This window comes from Castor canadensis, chromosome 11 (genome assembly GCF_047511655.1).
Source record: "Castor canadensis chromosome 11, mCasCan1.hap1v2, whole genome shotgun sequence".
Classification (NCBI taxonomy): domain Eukaryota; kingdom Metazoa; phylum Chordata; class Mammalia; order Rodentia; family Castoridae; genus Castor; species Castor canadensis.
The window spans coordinates 21102129-21113666 of NC_133396.1; the positions used below are offsets into that span (position 1 = coordinate 21102129).

The 11538-nt window shown below is 38.6% G+C and overlaps 1 non-coding gene across 1 annotated transcript; it reads right to left on the reverse strand.

The window, feature by feature from the left end:
* Positions 1-10652: 10652 nt before the first annotated feature.
* LOC141414357 (U6 spliceosomal RNA) lies at positions 10653-10756 on the reverse strand. Its single transcript, XR_012439409.1, has one exon. It is a non-coding gene; the product is annotated as a U6 spliceosomal RNA (small nuclear RNA).
* Positions 10757-11538: the final 782 nt, after the last annotated feature.

The following is an 11538-nucleotide window of genomic DNA, read 5'->3' on the forward strand; positions in this document are numbered from 1 at the left end:
CCGCCCGAGACAGGATATGACGTCACGACGCCAGCAGCCACCCGGCGGCCAGTCCAGGTCCAGAGTCTGCCGGGCAGGTTGCGGCGCCCAGAGGCTGAGCCAGGAGAAGCAGCTGGCTTCGAGGGGTGTGCGTAGGTCGCGAGGAAAGGGAAATCACTAAATCCGAAGAGAAAGAGGGGAATCCTCTAGTCTCTCATTTAGTGTGTTTTCTCAAGATTTGTCACCCGCAAGTGATAAAACTTTAGGGGTTTTTGGTGGTACTAGGACGTGACTGGGCGTCACGCTTGCTAAGTGGGCGCTCTAGCACTTTTTGAGCCACACCCTTGCGTTATGTTTGAGGTAGGTCTCAGCTTTAGATCGTGACCGGCCTGGGCTCCGATCTTCTTAGTTGTGCTTCCCCGAGTAGCCGGAATGACAAAGTGCGAGCACCACCAGCCAGCCACTGTTTGAGACGGGGACTACCGAACTTTTTGCCAGTGCTGGCCTCGAACCGTAGTCCCTCCTATCTCTGCCTCCGAGCAGCTAGGATTACTTGTTCGAACCACCCCATCCAGCTCAGTGTCAGTTTTTAAAGTTTCTTAGGAGGGCCAGGCTGTCCAACACCTCTGAGGGTGTGGGGGGAGGTAAGCTTTAGTGTGTTTGTGTGTGTTAATTTTCAGTCATTAATTAGGACAGGTGGAGCACTTTCGGATATTGTAACATAAAGTGATAAACTAGAAACATTTTGGGGGGACTGAGGTTTAGGTGGCACAGGGATAGAGGGCATAAGGCCCCGGGTTCAATCTTATACAAGGAAATTTAGTATATGATAAAAGTGGTATTTCAAATCAGTGAGAAATGAACTATTTAATAAATGATGATGGAGACAAAGAACCATGTAGGTAATGGTGAACTGAATCTTCTATTCACTGTTTACATCAAAAGAGTTTTCAAAAAAAAGAAAGAGAAAAAACAGTTCCAAGATGGTCAAGATGGTTACAAATTTAAGCATCAAAAATAGAATAATTGGAGCTAGGGGTGTAGTTCCGGGGGAGAGATGCTTGTAACATCTGGGAGGCCCTGGGTTCAATCCCCAGCACCACTTTAAAAAAGGAAGTCAGGCACTGGTGGCTCACACCTGTAATCTTCACAGGAGGCAGAGATCAGGAGGATTGCAGTTTGAAACCAGCCCGTGCAAATAGTTCAGGAGACCCGATCTCGAAAAAAAAAAAATCACAAAAAAGGGTTGGTGGAGTGGCCCAAGGTATAGGCTCTGAGTTCAAGCCCCAGTATCGCAAAAAAAAAAAAAAAATTTAAAGAAAGGAAAATATAAAATGCAGTAAATAAAAACATGAGTGAATATTTTTTAATAATCTTGGAATGGGGAAGGTCTATCTAAGCATGACATAAAAATCGTAAGTGAAAAAAATAAATTTCACTCCTTGGAAATTAAAATTTTCTGAACTATCAAAAAGCTCCACTGTAAGCAAAGACTAGGAATGTAGACCAGTGATAGAACACTTGCCTAACATTCACAAGGCCGTGGATTGGATCCTCAGCACCACAAAGACACTGTAAACAAAATTTACAGAAGAAAAATGTGGAAAATGCAATTTATAAGCTAGATGGTAAATTTCCCTAATGTACAGAATTCCATTTAATCAATAAAAATAACAATAGACCCATAACGAAGTGGGCAAAGAATCTAAAAATACAACTCATAGAAATACTAATGATTGATTAAAAAAGATGTTTCATTTCACTTATAATTAAGTCAATTGGAAATTAAACTGTAGTGAGACAACATTTCTCATGAGATTGGTGAAGACTGAACAACTTAATCACATCTAGTGTTGGTGAGAGTTTGAGGAACTTTGAATACTGTTGACTAAGAATATAAATTAGTATAATCATTTTGGAGATCAATTTGGGAATATTTAAAAATTTTAATGAGAATCTTTGACTCATAAAATCACTTTCTAGGATTTTTTTGTAATAGATGGAACAAGTGCCAAAATGCTTATAGTCATTCCGCAGTATCTTAGGGGATTGATTCCTATACCCTCGTTGGAAAACAAAATCTATGGATGCTCAAGTCCCTTATATAAAATGGCGGCACAATATTTGCATATAAACTATACACATCCTCCTGTATACTTTAAATAATCTCTAGATTACTTATAATACCTAATCTAAGTGGCTATGTAAACAGTTGTTATGTGCATTGTTTAGGGAATAATGGCAAAAAATCTGTAATGTTCATCCAGGTGCATTTTTTTTAAACTTTTTTCTTTTTTTGGCAATACTAGAATTTGAACTCAAGGTCTTCCACTTGCTAGGCAAGCGCTCTACTACTTGAACCACAGCCACAGCCCTTTTTGCTTTGGTTATTTTTCACATAGGGTTTTCAATTTTGTTTGGGAATGCCTCACACCAAGATGCCTCTCTGCATAACTGGAAGTACAGAGGTACATCACCGTGTCTGCCTTTTGAGATAGGGTCTTGCTAATTTTTTCCCCTGGCTGGCCTCCAATCACAATCCTACTATCTCTTCTTCCCAAGAAGATGGGCTTATAGGCATGAGCCATCATACCAACCCCCTAAAAATATTTTCAATCCATGGCTGGTTGAATCCTGGAATATGAAGAACTGCCTGATGCATAAGAAGATTCACTGCTAAATGTATTTCAGTAATGGACTATTTTAAAAATAAATTATGGAATTACTCAGTTGAAACTATGCAGCCATTAAAGAGAATGAAGTAAATATACATAAAGTTTATGGAACATTGTTTGTTCATTCAACAAGTTTATTGAGAGTTTATTGTGTACTATGTTCTAGGCATTTGAAATACAAAAATGATGACAGAGAAAAAGTAGGAGAAAATTTTGGTAAAGGAAATTTTAAGTGGGTATAGACTAAGAGCAGGTGTGTGTGGTTTTAGGAAGGTGTCCCAGGAAGGGCTCATGAAGAAAGAATTATTGGAATAGAGTTGAAGAAGGTGAGGAGTGAATTCCCACATATCTGAAGGGAGAACATTCTAGGCCAAAGGTATAGCAAGATCAAAGGCCTTGAGGACCAAGGTGCCTGCTTGAGGAATAGCAAAGACTACACAGAGGGTGAGCAAGGAAGAGAGAGATAATATATGGCATAAAAGAGGTAGGGCATGATGAGTTCAGTGTCCATTACTTTAGGATTTGTAGGGGAGGTAGCACTCAGGCTTTCACATTAAATGAGATGGGAAGCCTGGGTTTCAAGTAGAAGGGCTTAAATATTTTAGGTTTTTTTTTTTTTTTTTTGTGACAGAGTCTGGCTGTTTAGCCTAGTCTTACTTGGAGTTAACTATGTAGCCTAGGCTGGCTGCAAACTTGCAATCCTTTTTTTGCTATTTGAGTGCTGGATTTACAGATTTGTGTCACCACACCTGGCTTATTTCATCTTGAAAAATACTTTCATTACATTAAGATTTATATACCACAAGATTCACCCATTTTAGGTGTCCAGTTCAATGATTTTTAGTAATTTTACCAAGATGGGCAACTATTACTATAAACCAGTTTTAGAACATTTCTTGTCATTCCTTAGGCTCCTTTACAGTTAATCTTCATTCCTATCCAAACCTGAGGCCACCACTAATTTACTTTTTTTCTTTGTTTTTGTATTCTTTTTACTAATTTAATTTCTGTATCTGTAAATTTGCCTTTTCCAAAAATTTTGCTGTAATCAAATCATACAATAAGTTGGGGTTTTGTGTGTGTGTGTGTGTGTGTGTGTGTGTGTGTGTGTGTGTGTGTTACTGGAGTTTGAACTCAGGGCCTCCACCTTGAGTCACTCATCACTTTTTTGTGATGGGTTTTTTCGAGATAGTGTCTCACAAACTATTTGCCCAGCTGGCTTCAAACTGTGGTCCTCTTGATCTCTGCCTCCTGAGTAGCTAGGATTGCAAGAGTGAGCCACCCGCACCCAGCCAGTAAGTGGTCTTTGTGTCCATCTTTTTTGCTTGTATTTTTATTGACAATTATGTTTATTGGAGTAAATTTCCCATTGACTTCCTTTAAATAACTTTATTGAGATGTAATTTACACACTATGTAATTCACTCATTTAAAGTGTATAACTGAAAGGTTTTTAGTATTTTCATAGATATGTGCAACCATCACCACACTCAATTTTAGCACATTTTTATTGTATCCTCCCCAATACCTCATTCCTATTAGCAGTTACTCCTCATTTTGCTCCAACTTACTCAGGTCTGGGAAGCCACTACTTAATTTTCTGTACAGATTTGCCTTTTCTAAGCATTTTATATAAATGAAATCTTACAGTAGATGATATCTTGTAACTAGTTTCTTTCACTCAGCATGTTCTCAAAATCCATCCATGGCTAGCATTTAGCAGCACTTCATTCTTTCTCAGGCTCAAATTATATTGTGTGAAAATGCCACATATTATTTATCTGTTCATCAGTTGATGGACATTTGGATTGTTTCCACTTTGAGGCTATTATGAATGACACTGCTGTGAATATTTGTGTACAAATTTTTCCCTGGGCCTGTGTTTTCATTTTTTTTCTTGGGTATATACCTATAAGTGGAATTACTGGGTCATATGTTAATTCTATATTTAACCTTTAGAGGAACTGCCAGGCTACTTTCTACAGTTCCCTCAAGAAGTGTATGAGGGTTCCAGTTTCTCCACATCTTTGTCAACACTTGTTATCTATCTTTTTTTCCTCTTCAGATAGAGTCTCACTCACTATGTAGTCCAGGCTGGCTTTGAACTCATCAGCCAAGAGCTGGAATTGCAGGGGTAAACCACAATGCCTGGCCTGCTCTCTGTCTTTTTTATTGTAGTCAGTGTGGTTTTCCTTCTTCTTTCCTTCCTTTTTTTGTGCTGGGGATCAAACCCAGGGCCTCATGAATCCTAAGTACATACTCTACCACTGAGCTACATCCCCAGCCTGTATCCTGCCTTTAATTAATTAATTAATTTCTGAAACAGGGTCTCTCTGTGCAGCTTAAGCTGGCCTTGTATCCCAGGCTGGCTTTAAACGTGTTAATCTGCTGGGCTCCAGTGGCTCGTGCCTATAATCCTAGCTACTTGGGAGGCAGAGATCGGGAGGATCGCAGTTCGAAGCAGCTGTGGGCAAATAGTTCTTGAGACCCTATATTGAAAAAAACCTATCACAAAAAGAGGGCTGGTGGAGTGGCTCAAGTGGTAGAGTGCCTACCTAGCAAGCATGAGACCCTGAGTTCAAACCACAGTGCTGCCAGCAAAAAACAGAAACCTGTGTATCTCCACTCTTTGCTGCCCGCTTTTAAAATTCAACATTTTCCTGCTTTATGTTTTTTAAATTTAGTATATTATTATTATTCCCACAGCTGCATTATATTACATCAGATATGCTACCTTAATGTATTTATTGCAGGAAATGTCCATTGCTTCCAGTTTTGGTCACACTGAAGAGCCGACTGCTTCCTTGTGGCAGAGCCTCATGATTGGGAATACTGAGGAGTGTGCTATTTCATGTCCCTTGATTAACATTGGTAATTGTTTTCAAAGTGATTGTAAATAATTATATTCCACTTCTAGTAATCTATCAGAGAGCTTGTTTCATGATACCATGACCCATACTGATTATCAGATATTTGGGGAACTGAATGAAAAAATGGCAGTTCCTTGTTATTTTAATTGGCATTGTTGATTGCTAATATAGCCAAAGATTTGTCATATATTTTACATTTGCCTATTGTACTTTTTTGTTAATTATCTATTTGCAACCTTTGCTTATTTATCTATTGGATTTTTACTATTCTCAATTTTTTATTTTTATTTATTTTTTCTTTTTTTGTTCTCAGTTTTTAAAAATCAATTTTAATGAGTGGTTTAGCTAATTAAGGTATTTTCCAGAGGTGCAAAAACTTTTAATTTTATGAAGTCAAATCTCCTTTCTTAAGTGACATATTATTTAGAAAGTTATTTCCACTTCCAGAAGTGACTTCTCTGTTATTTGGGGGGTTTTTTGGTTTGTTTTTAGTGGCCCTGGGGTTTGAACTCAGGACCTCATGCTTGCTAGCAGGCACGTTAGCACTTGAGGCATACTCACAGCCCAATTTTGTATTATTTTAAATGTACACTTTCCTCCTATTATTGGTATTGGATATGACATGTGTAACTACATTGATTTTCTCTTGATATTCTCTAACTAGTTAGAGATGATCTTTATACTCCTCCTTCGCATTGGATCTTTCAGCATGAGACTCCTATCCAAGCAACATAAGTGGAATTATGCCTAAGGAATTTTCACCTAGACGTGGTATGACTGGTTCAGTTTTACATTTCTTCTTAATTAGCTGCCACTAACAACATCTAAGAAAGAAGTAGAAAATCAAGAGGCTTCTAGAGAGGTAGGGAATGTAGACATTACAACCAAGAATTTGAACATCCAAATTGCCTGGGTTTCAAACCTGTCTTTGGTATGCACCACTTCTGTGACCTGGAGCAAATGATTCAACTGTTCTGTGCCTTGTTTTGAAATGCCATTTTGTAAATGAGAATATTATACAGTAGTATATAAAGTATCAGGTAGTGTGATGATGAAATGAGCTGATACATGTGAGGCACAGAGAACAATGGCTGGCACATAGAAAATGCCCTGTGTGCCTTGCCACTTGGAAAGTATCTGATACTTGCTATAGATAGTGCTTGAGGAATTGTGAATAATCAACATACCCTAATTCATGACTTAACAAAAACAATATGACCTACAATGTGCCGGTCACTATTCTAGACCTGGTAGGACACACATGTGAACTGCTGTAATAGTTTTTGTTCTAGAGGAGAGAATTTGACAATATACATGTATACAAGTGAATAAGGTCATTTCAGAAAATGGTAGCTGTTATGGGTCGAGTTGTGTCCCCTCCAAAAAAACTGAAAGTGATCTTATTTGGACATAGGGTCTTTGCAGTTGATCAAGTTAGTGAGTTAATCAGAATAAGCCTTAATCCAATATGACTGGTGTCCATATTAACAGGGTCAACCTGGACAAAGAAACAAACACATACAGAGGAAAGATGATGTGAGTAGACACAGACAGGGTCATCTCTAAACCAAGGAACACCTTAAGGTAGCAGAAGCCAGAAGGTCTGGAACAGATTCTTTCCTAGTGCCTTTAGAGGGAACACATTCCTGCTGACACCTTAATTTTGGACTCCTGGCCCCCAGACATGTGGGATGATAAATCTCTCTTGTTCTAGGTCACCTAGTTTGTAACACTTTGTTATAGGACCCAAGGCAAATTAATATAGTAGGTATGATGTAATTAAAATAGGGTAATGTGATACAGAATAAGGCAAGGGTGAGTACAATTACTTCAGCTGGGAAATTCAGAAAGTCCTCTGTTGCCTGGGAACAACTGCAAGAGATATGATCTGGCTGGCATAAAAAACCTACTTAAGTATAGAATACATGGAGACACTTGGGAGGCTGGGGAAGGAGGATTGTGAGTTTAAGGCCAGTCTGGACTGCATAGCAAGACTCTGTCCCTCCCCCTAAAGAAGAATAAAGGACACAAATCACAAGTTTATAACTCATTGAATTTTCACAAAATACTCACCAGTGTAAACAGTACTCAACTCCCCTCCCACATAACCCCTTCCAGTTGATATCCACCCCAAGGCTAAAGAGTACCCTCAATTCTAACAGCATAGATTAGTTTGAACTGTTTTTTTAAATTCATGAAAATGGAATTAGACATTATGTCTCTTGGCTTTTGGTTCCTTTCATTCATCCATCTTGTTTATACTACTTTTTATTATTCTATTGTGTAAGTATATTAAAAGGTAGTTATCCTACTATTGAGGAGCATTTGGATAGTTTCCAGGTGGGGCTAATGTGAATAGTGTTGCTATGAACATTCTTATTCATATCTTATGGTGAATACATTTATTTCTGTTGGGTACATCCCTAGAGTTGAGATTTCTGGGTCATATATATATGTATATATGTATATATATCTTAATTAGATACTACCACATCTGTGATTAATGTATTAAAAGATAACTTTGGGTGCTTAGTGGAGAATAGAATGTGGTAGTGTGGGGTGGAAATAGTGGAAGTGGAGAGACCAGTTATAATCTAATAGTCCCAGCAAAGGATGACAGTGGCTTTGAGTAGGATAACATGTGAGAAGATAGAAAAGCATATTCATACAGGATGCATTTATACAGGTATACAAGTCCTAACAGGATCTGCTAATGGATTGATGTGGGGAGACAAGGGAGAGAGAAAACAGGTGACTCTTAGGTTTTTTTGTTTGAACAACTAGGTGATTAATTATATCAGTTACTTAGATGGGGAAGAATAGGAAAAAACAGGTATACAGGACAATAAAGAATTCTGATTTGGCCATGTTAATTTTGAGATACCTATTAGATATACAAATAGAGATGTCAGATACACAATTGGAGCTCAGACTGGAGATATAAATTTGGGGCCATCAGCAGACAGATGGTATTTAAAGTTATGAATATGGTAGGACCTCTGTAAGCAGAGAATAATAAAAGACATAAAACTGAGTCCTGGAGCATGCCACCACTAAGAGGAGGATGAAGAGCCAGCAAAAGAAATAGGGAAATCACTACTGAGGTTAGAAAAAATCGGAACAGGTTTGATATGTGTTTTAAGAAGGGGAGTGTTGAATACCACTGAGAGGTAAGATGAAGACTGGTGACCACTACTGCTATCATCATGGAAGTCATTGATAACCTAAAAAGAACTATCTTGGTGAGAAGTGGGATTGGAAAGCCTGACTAGAACGGATTGGAGTAAATGGGAGATGATGAAGTGCAGTAAGAGACAATAATTCTTTCAAGACTCCGGCTATGAAGGAGAACACAGAAAAAGAATGATAGCTACAGAGAAATCTGTGTTCAGAGGAAGACTTCTCTCAAGATGGAAGAAGTTAGGTCATATTTGGAAATGATCCAGTAGAGAAAGATAAATGTGGTATAGAAAAAAGGGCACAATCACTGGAGCACAGACCTTGAAAAATAAAAGGGGATGGGATTCAATGCATATGAGCATAGGAAGACATGCTTTCTTCAATGAAAGAGGAAGAAAGGCAGAAGGTATTTACAGGTCGGCAGATCAGTTGGTGAGAAGAAAGGGAACTTCTCATTTGCTTTTGTCTTCTCCATGAAGAATGAACCAAGACCATAAATTGGAGATAGAAGGGAAGGAATATCGGAGGTGCTGGAAGATGACAAAGTGTGACAGTCATTTGGAGTGTGAGAGAGTACTTGTCAGGAGTATTTTGTAGGGGCTTGAGATTTGTGGACTTGTATTTAAAGTGAGACCAGTCAGCATTTTAAATTTCAGGGTGATTCGTGCACAACCTAAAATGAATGAGTTGCTATATACAGTGGCACCTACTATTTTCCACTAAATAAATAAATTGGTGGAGTATTATATGCATTTAGATATAGTATAGAGGAGAAGGAAGAATGTGTATCTGTCTTCTTACAACCTACTTGAAAACAAAACATAACTAAGTGAGAACAAGACCTTTATTTCAACAAGCACCAACATATTAAGTTTTTAAGCTGAAGGTATAAATTTTAAAAGAAATGCAGAATAATGGCATACTTAAAATAGTATGAAGTTAATTTGAGAATTCCTGAAGTTAAATTTCAGGTCAGATGTCAAAGTCCCTATGGACATATGTTAATAGAAAGCAGAGGTAGAGAGAGGAAAACTGATAGATGTTAATGAGCAGATGGATAGTATGGGTTAAGGTGTATGCAGCCTTTCAGCTTGAAAGGAGAAATGACTACTATAGTTTAAGGAATAACCTCTTCTTGCTGATTACTAACAGATCATTTACCTAACAATGGTTACTATTTATTTGATCCCTGCCTTGTGTCTAGACAGTGTGCTAGTTGTTTTACATAGATTATTTCTAATACCTATAACAATCCTACAAAATTACATATTAATAACTTATTAGTAATTATTTAAACTCCATTTTACAGGTGAAAGAATTGAAACTCAGCATTTCAGTAATTTGCCAAGATTCTGGTTAGTATAGAGCTAAGACTGGATTTGAAGCCAGGTCTCTCTGATTCCAAAGGCCACAGTCACTCTTCTATATTATACTTCGTTTAACTGCATATTCCCCTATCTCATTAGTCCTTAGTACAGAGGCCAGCCCAGGACAAATATTCAGCAGGGAGATATAGCCCAAACAATGTATACACATATGAATAAATGTATAAACAATTAAAAAATAAAATATATTCAGCTGGAAGTGATCTCAAAATAGAAATCTGAGAACCTACTTTTGCACTTAATCCAAATTGTTTCCTAACAATTCTACCCACCCTACTCTGCCCCACCCCATTCCTTTCCTTCTACCTTACTAGTCCTTCTGAAGGACATCCACTTTCCTTCTTTAGGGCATTTACCTAATTTTTTTTCTTTTTCGGTACTGGGGCTTGAACTCAGGGCCTTCACCTTGAGCCACTCCACCAGCCCTATTTTTTGTGAAGGGTTTTTCAAGATAAGGTCTTGTGGAATTATTTGCCGGGGCTGGCTTCAAACCATGATCTTCCATATGCCTCCTGAGTAGCTAGGATTACAGGCGTGTGCCATGGCTTGGTGTGTGTGTTTTTTTTTAATATGGAAAACTTCAAGAATTTGTGCATCATTCTTGCGCAGGGGCCAAAGCTAATCTTGTCTGTATCATTCTAATTCTAGTATATAGTATATGTGCTGCTTAAGTGAGCACTGCTTGAGCTTTTAAAGGTTCATCTTGTCAGCCATCGCTAGTTCCATCTCTTCCAGGGAGGAAGTCTCCAAAAGGAAGGAAGCTTCTACCTGACCTTCGGGTACCCAGTTCGTGATGTTGCAAAAAACAAAGAAAACAATTTTAGGACACATTGAGGTAGAGAACAAAAAGGTTAATTAGTAAAGCAAAGCAATGATAGAAACGTATACAACCCAGACATGGGTGCAAGCACATCTGAGAGCTTGTTTGGAGGTTCTAGCAGGGGAGCGCAGCTACTCGTATACCCTTGACCGAAGAACGGTCCTCCTCTATCGGGGATGGTCGTCTTCTTCCACCGAGCGCACAGCTTCGGGAGGGACGCACATGGAGCGGTGAGGGAGGAAGGGGACACCCGCCTAGCCAGCCAGATCAGCCGAATCAACCCTGGCGATCAATGGGGTGACAGATGTCGCAGCCAGATCGCCCTCACATCCAACAAGCACATCTGATAACAGGTGCAAGGAGTGTTCTATCATCAGGGTATTTATGGTGAAAAAGTAGGTTGGGGAGGTTGGCTTAAACTTACCTTAGGATAAGTGCTATACCCGGTATATTTCATTTTTTTTTTTGTTGTTACACTGTTTTTACCAATTGGGCCCAGAGACTTCAAGGTTGGGCTGCTTATTAAATTTGGGTCATTATGACATAGATGTTTGAGTCTGGCAGGATAGGTCCTGCCAGATGCTCCCTTCAAGACAGGTGTCCATCTTTGTGGTATTTTCCTTTGTAAAC